The 7,174-nt window shown below is 35.6% G+C and overlaps 1 long non-coding RNA gene across 1 annotated transcript; it reads left to right on the top strand.

The window, feature by feature from the left end:
- Positions 1-300: 300 nt before the first annotated feature.
- Positions 301-4,779, top strand: LOC103102915 (uncharacterized). Its single transcript, XR_468729.3, has 4 exons — positions 301-522; positions 2,688-2,815; positions 3,462-3,546; positions 4,462-4,779. It is a non-coding gene; the product is annotated as an uncharacterized LOC103102915 (long non-coding RNA).
- The last annotated feature ends 2,395 nt before the right edge of the window (positions 4,780-7,174 follow it).

Genomic DNA, 7,174 nt, shown 5'->3' with positions numbered 1-7,174 from the left:
CAGGGTGGTATGAGATGTACCAACCAACCAAATTAAAAGAACAGCTAAGCTACCATTATTCCTAAGATTTCATTCCTAGTTCAGTGACTTTCTTGAAGGACAAACACAGAAATACACACTTTAATTAATTGAACCGTACTCAGTCACTCTGAGGTTGGAAATAAATCTTCCTACAGTACTCTAGACCTGCTCTGATATAGCCATGTGTAATGTACTGTCTCTTTAAAGTTGCTGAGTTAAGCTCCCAGCAAAGTTCTAAGAGCAACAGTTAATATGAGAGTTAGTTGGGAGTTAGTCTAACTGAAAATTCTGAAGATTAAGCAGTGCTGAGTTTGACAAAGCTGTCAGATGGTTATGTATATACTGGAGAGAGAGAGAACATCAGAACTATTCTAAGAACATGTGCCAAATGCAGTTATCGGATTATACTCTGAACTCCAAACAAGAAGAGAAAAATGAAAGGACAGATTTGAGATCTGCATGGGTTAACTAACTAGTTTGAGAAGAAGTGAGGATACAAAAGTTAGTCTAAGTCCAAAATTTTGATCAACTTAGTTTATCAGTGGAAGAATCTGTTCAATGAGGAAACCATATTCTCAAGGAACTTTTTTTCTTTTCTTTTTTTTTAACTCTTATCTTCCGTCTTGGAGTCAATACTGAGTATTGGCTCCAAGGCAGAAGAGTGGTAAGGGCTAAACAATGGGGGTCAAGTGACTTGCCCAGGGTCACACAGCTAGGAAGTGTCTGAGGCCATATTTGAACCTAGAACCTCCCATCTCTAGGCCTGACTCTCAATCCACTGAGCTACCCAGCTGCCCCCTCAAGGAATGAATAATTCCTAAAACAGAAAGAAGGCACAAAAGTTCAGTTTCTGCATTATAAGTACTGTGAACTTTAGATTACTCCACCCTACTTAGTCTAACAAAAATCAGGAAATTGTGAACTTTAGATTACTCCACCTTAATTAGTCTAACAAAATCAGGAATGTCTACACCCATACTTAAGGATTAAGTATTTTAGAGGATGACCTATGACAGACATGTGCTAGCAAATGACAAATCAGAAACAACTTACAGATCCCTGGGCTGTCCTAAGTCAAGCCTAAGATATCATTGGTACATGTGAGACACAGGAAAGTGATGTAAAGCCATCTATATATTTCACGTCACTTCCTCTTTGGGCCTCTTTGATGGCGGAGAGGTGGCTGGCAGCAGCTTGCTGAGCATGTCGGCATCTTGGAATGGCGGCTGCTATTGTCCAGGTTTAGGGGTGAGTTTTTCTTGATACCATACTGGAGGAAGCCTAGTAACCTAGTTCAGTGAGGTTCTTCTCTGAGATCTCTCAGAGTTGGGCTGATTTTTCTCTCCTTTACCTTCCAAACACTATCCTCTTAGAGAAGCCTCTAATCTTCAAGGACCTTGTGGCTTGCCTGGCACAGATCGGGCAGGACAAATCCTATACCTTTTCCCTCTCTCTTCTCCTTGATTTCTTCCCTATATATTGATTAAACCACAGTATATTTCCAAACTGATGGGTATTTTATTTGGGATATGCCCTGACAACCAAAAATCAAATTTAGATTAGGTCACAACACTAAAGTATCCTTACAGTACCACATCAATTCCTAGATCCTATGGTTATAAGAATGAAATATATTTTGCTCTCCAGAAGAAGACATCCTAATAAAGGGGATATGGCAGGTAATTTGAGGAGATAGTACTAGCCATTGGGGTAGACTGAGTAGAGCTTCATGATGAACACAGCTGAGTTTTTTGAAATGAGGATCCTGAATAAAAAAGCTGAGAAGGGGGCGGGGGGGGAGCGGCTGGGTTGCTTAGTGGATTGAGAGCCAGGCCTAGAGATGGGAGATCCTAGGTTCAAATCTGGCCTCAGACATTTCCCAGCTGTGTGACCCTGGGCAAGTCACTTGACCCCCATTGCCTAGCCCTTACCACTCTTATGCCAGGAGGTAAGGGTTTAAAAAAAAAAAGCTAAGAAAGGAAAGCATTTCAGGCATAAAACTGGCTTATTATAAATTCACAAAGTAATCAGGGATAATTATGAGATCATGATTCTAGGTAACTGGAATGAAATTATTCATTATAAAAATAGATAAATATGTGATAGGGACAGGATGGGGGAAATGGAGTAAACTATTTTAGGCATTATTTGAGATACTGAAAAGATATTCAAATAGAAATGCCCAAGAGGTGGTTGGCAATGCATGCCTGATGTTTTGGAGAGAAATTAAGGCTTCATATAACAACACTATTGCCTTGAACATCATCTGTATAAAGGTGTTTATTTTTTTGATCCTTGCCTACTGTTGGAATCAATACTGTGTATTGGTTCCAAGGCAGAAGAGTGGTAAAGGTTAGGCAATGAGGGTTAAGTGAGTTACCCAGCTGCCCCCCATAAAGGTATTTATTGAATCCATTAGTGAAATTGAGATCTCCCCAAAAATAGAGATCACTGTCATATTCTAGGGAAACACCCACACTTAGGAGGCAGATCATGGTTAATGATTCGCAACAATGGAATAAGGAAGAATGGGCACACATACTATAACTATACTATATTTTAATAGCTGGCATTTATATAGACCTTCAAGGTTTACAAAACAATTTGTTATCTCATTTGATCTTCACAAAAAATGTGATGTAGGTATTGTATTTATAATTTCTCAGATGAAGAAACTGAGTCACAGAGCGGTTAAGTGGTTTCCAGAAGTTCACACAGCTAATGTATAAAGAAGGTCTGGAACTTGGATTCTGCCTAACTCCAATTCCCACAGTCTGTTCAGTGAGAGAGCAAGGTAATGGAAACCAAAAGAGGAGGGAAAATAGAAAAGAACACAAATTTTAAAAATGTGTACATCAAATTCATTATTTGCATATCATCTTGTAAAAACCCTTTAGTTGTTTGTAGAGTTATGGACATGACCCTCCCATCTTAAAAACTATGCTAACAGAGCTTAAGCTCTCTAAAATCTTATACAAAATAATTGCCTGTAAGTCTGTCAGAGAACTAGGTTAGCTAAAAGAAACTCATCACCAATCTGTGCCTTGGGTGATAGTTTGTTTAGCCCCATCAATTCTCAAGAAGCAATGATTAAGACAGGGGTTCATATCCTGGGGTCCATGGACCTCCAAGGGTTCACTGATAGATTTACAGGGATCAATAATTTAGACAAGGAAGCTCTATATCTTTATTCTGTCTATGAAATTTTATCATTTCTTTCACTTAAAAAATAATTTGAGAATTCCACTTCCCTAGATTTCAAAATATGATCATCACACACACACACACACACACACACACACACACACACACACACACACAATGATATAATGATTATAATGACCTTTGCAAAAGAATGAGGGTTCTCTTCTTTTATGCATTCTTTGGGGTAAGATTTTCTTTGTAATTTCACAATATTTGTATGTTGTTGCCACCATTAGATTATAAGCTTCTTGAGAGCAGTGACTGTCTTTTGCATCTTTCTTGGTATCCCTACTATTTTGCATGGAGCCTGGCACATAGCAGGTATTTAATATTTACTGAAAACATTCTTTTTTTAATTGCTTTATGGCTGTTGTTCTTTCTAATAATATTGTTTTCTTGACTCTACCTCCTTTTATCAGTTCATGTAAGTCTTTTCATGATTCTCAATATTTATTATATCACTTTTTAGAGTAGGCTAATTCATTATATCTTTATAAATCAATAATAATAACAATAATAATACCTCTGCAAAGAAATGAGGGAGGTGTTTTCTCAGATTCCATCTCTGGAGCCAAGATGTTTTTGGTTTTTTTTTTGCACTTTTACAATATTCATTTTAGATTGTTTCATGGTTGTTCTTTTTCATAGTCCTTTACATTTGCATTATTTTCCTGACTCTTTACTCTTCATCAGTTTCTATGTTTTTCATGATTATCAGTAGCCATCACATTGATTTTTTTAATAGCGTATTCATTCCATTACCTTCCTATGTCACAGTTTGTTCAACTACTCTCCAAATATGGGGAGCAACTTTCATTTCTTTGCTACCATAACAAGTTCTGTTATAAGTATTTTGGTGTATCTGGGGTCTTTCTTTATTTATATCAATCACCTCTTTGGGATTTAGACTAAAAAGAGTTTCCATTTAATTTTGTTTAAGACATGTTCTCATAAAAGCTTTGAATTTGTTATTTTAAATCTCTTGATAAAATAGCTCTATTATAAAGCAGTTTATAAAAGTTTCAGCTATTTCCAAAGGGGCACTAGCAAGTAAATTTACATTTACTCCACAACCAGTTAGAGAAGTAAAAACAAAATTTAACTTAAAAAATCCTTTTGAGAGAGAAGGGAAGGTCACAAGATACCCACCTTACCCCCAACCATCAAACTGGATGGCAATCTAAAGTTTCATAATGGAATGTATAGTCAACTATAACAATCATTTTTCTTTTCTAGAATCTACCACACAGAAGAAGAGTTAGTTCTATTAGAAACACTGCAAATTCTTTTTGACTGGCGGCTGATTTCCCTGCCTTGCCTAGCAGCTGAACAAGGAAGAAACAAACAACAACAACAAAAAAAATAGCAAATGAAGCTTGTGGCTATGAAGATAAGAGAATAAACAAACTCCAAAATTAAATTGGAGAGCTTCATCACCTAAAAACTGGTGTGGAAATGGGGGAAGGGAGAGGTGATATACAGAACTTTGACAACAAATAAGTGAAAGAACTAAAAATGAAAACAAAATAAAACCAAAGAGGAAAGAAAAAAAGAACTAGCTAATGATACAAAATTTAGTAAGAATGCACCTAATTTTACTAAATTGTTTCACTTAAGTTTTTGAGTTCATATCTTCTTTATATACCATATTTTAAATATAGAATAAAGGGAAATGTTAATTTTTAATTTGGCCATTATATTTATAGATAATATTTATTTTTGTTAAAAAGAAAATTTGGAGGCAGCTAAGTGGCTCAGTGAATTGAGTCAGGCTTAGAATTTGGAGGTCCTGGATTCAAATGTGACTTCATACACTTCTTAGCTATCTGATTCTCTGCAAGTCACTTAATCCTCATTGCCTCATTTACCATTTTTCTGCCTTGGAACACAGTATTGATTCTAAGACAGAGGTAAGGGCTTAAAAAGTTTTTTGCTTAATCTTTTTTTCCTATTACTGTCAAAATAGCTGCATGAAGTACAACAGTAAAACCTTTCAGTTTTTCTAATATTGCCCATTTTTTAATCTAATAACAATGAATTTGAGGAGATAACAATTCCCACATCCTGGATAATATATCACTGAATTTCACTCTTTCTGTATTTTTAGTAGATTCAGAGTTAGAAAAGCTGAGTTCAAATTCTTCCTCTCTTACCTTTTGACTATGTTAATTGTGATGTCATTGCATTTCCCTGTACCTCAACTTCCCACAAATTGTGGAAGGTGAAGTAACCAATACTTTATATCCCTCCCAGAGGTAATGTTTTGTGAGTCTAAAACCATTTGACTTTTGAGAAGATGGAAAGAAAAATAGGCATTTTAATCCATTCTAGAACTTGAAAGGTTCTGTTGCACCCAGAGCCTGGGATGTAGATACCCTTTTAAACTAAATCACAACTACTAGCACGGAGACAACTATAATGGAAGATTATTGACTAGCAAGACTATGAGTCATATTATTCTTTGATATTTTTGTCTTACATATAGGATACCATTTCACCATGATAACTATGACAAGCAGATCTATAAATAATATATAAATAAATATAAGGGAGGAATAGGTAGCCAGCATAAAATAAAATATGATGTAAATGTTAAATTTTCCCAGTAATTATGCCTTTAAAATTGGTAAAGACTACAAATCAGGACTAGAATTATTACTTTACTTGTTATCTAGACTAAAAGTAATATAGAAAATGTTAATTCAGATTGAACTTAAAGGTGCATTGTGTATACATTTTTTGGAAAGTCACTTGTTAAACTTGAACATTACACCACTGAATGTAGTCCTAGTGACAGAGGTACTTGATAACACAAAAAGCAAAGATAAACTTCCTTGTTGAACTACTTGCATTTCTGGATTCTTGACATTCCCCCCATAATATCTGTTAATCTAACTATATGATTCCATACAATGTATTGCCAACGCTCCTCTTATAATTCCCTAGATCACTTTTCTGGAGAGTCTTATTTAAAGACTGAAGAAAAAATAGAATTCATAACAAAAATAATGAAAAGTATATAGCCATCTAGAGAGACATGTACATTTCAACCACAGTCACCCAAGAGGTAGTTTCTCATGGTATCCCTCTCCCTATAATTTTTTTTACTGCAAATATCTTATGGCACTTATGTCTTTCCCTACTGCTCCTATTTATTGGAGGAAACATCACTTTGCTTGCAACCTCCTTAGCTGTATAGTATACAGAATTCTTGAGAATATACTCCCTCCCCTGTCTTGGCAGAAGAAAAGGCTGTCTCATAGTCCTTCTCTTTTGCCACAATGTCTGATAACTTTTGTCTATATGGAAGTCAACTTAGGAGGCAGAAACACTTTACTCTCATCTTCATGTAAGTGACTGTAATGAACAACATGTGGGGACCTGGTGACTACAAAGTCTGTCATCCTCTTTTCCTCATACACGAATAATTGAACACCTTCTAAAGATGTAAAAATTAGGCAAAAAAGCCCAATTAACTGTTGCCTCTCAAGACCTTCCAGGAAAAACTGAGTGGAATTATGCAAAACCCCTGGGTTTTTTCGGCCATGTACATTTTAGTGAAAATAAACAGGGGAAACAATTACATTCAATCAGCATTATTGCCTTTAAAAAGAAGAAAAGAAGAAATTAATAGTCCCCACCACATTAAGTATGGATTATAGTGTCAAAAGTCTTCATCCTTTAGAGAAGTAATGTGAGCTAAAAATCTATCCACTAAAAATTACTATGTGACCATAGGCAAGCCTAAAAATACTATATTTAGTTTCCTCATCTGCTAAAGAGGGATGATACCTGCAGTACTAATCTCAGAGGAACTGTTACCACATTCAAAATAATTTGGGCAAAGCACTAGATAATGTGGTATTATTTAGGAGGAAAAAAGGCTATTACCAACTGGTGTTTAAAAACTAAAAGCCGTTTTCCAGACACTCTGGATTTCTAATGAACC

This window comes from Monodelphis domestica, chromosome 6 (assembly GCF_027887165.1).
Source record: "Monodelphis domestica isolate mMonDom1 chromosome 6, mMonDom1.pri, whole genome shotgun sequence".
Taxonomy (NCBI): Eukaryota; Metazoa; Chordata; class Mammalia; order Didelphimorphia; family Didelphidae; genus Monodelphis; species Monodelphis domestica.
This window is presented reverse-complemented; position numbering and strand designations above follow the sequence as displayed.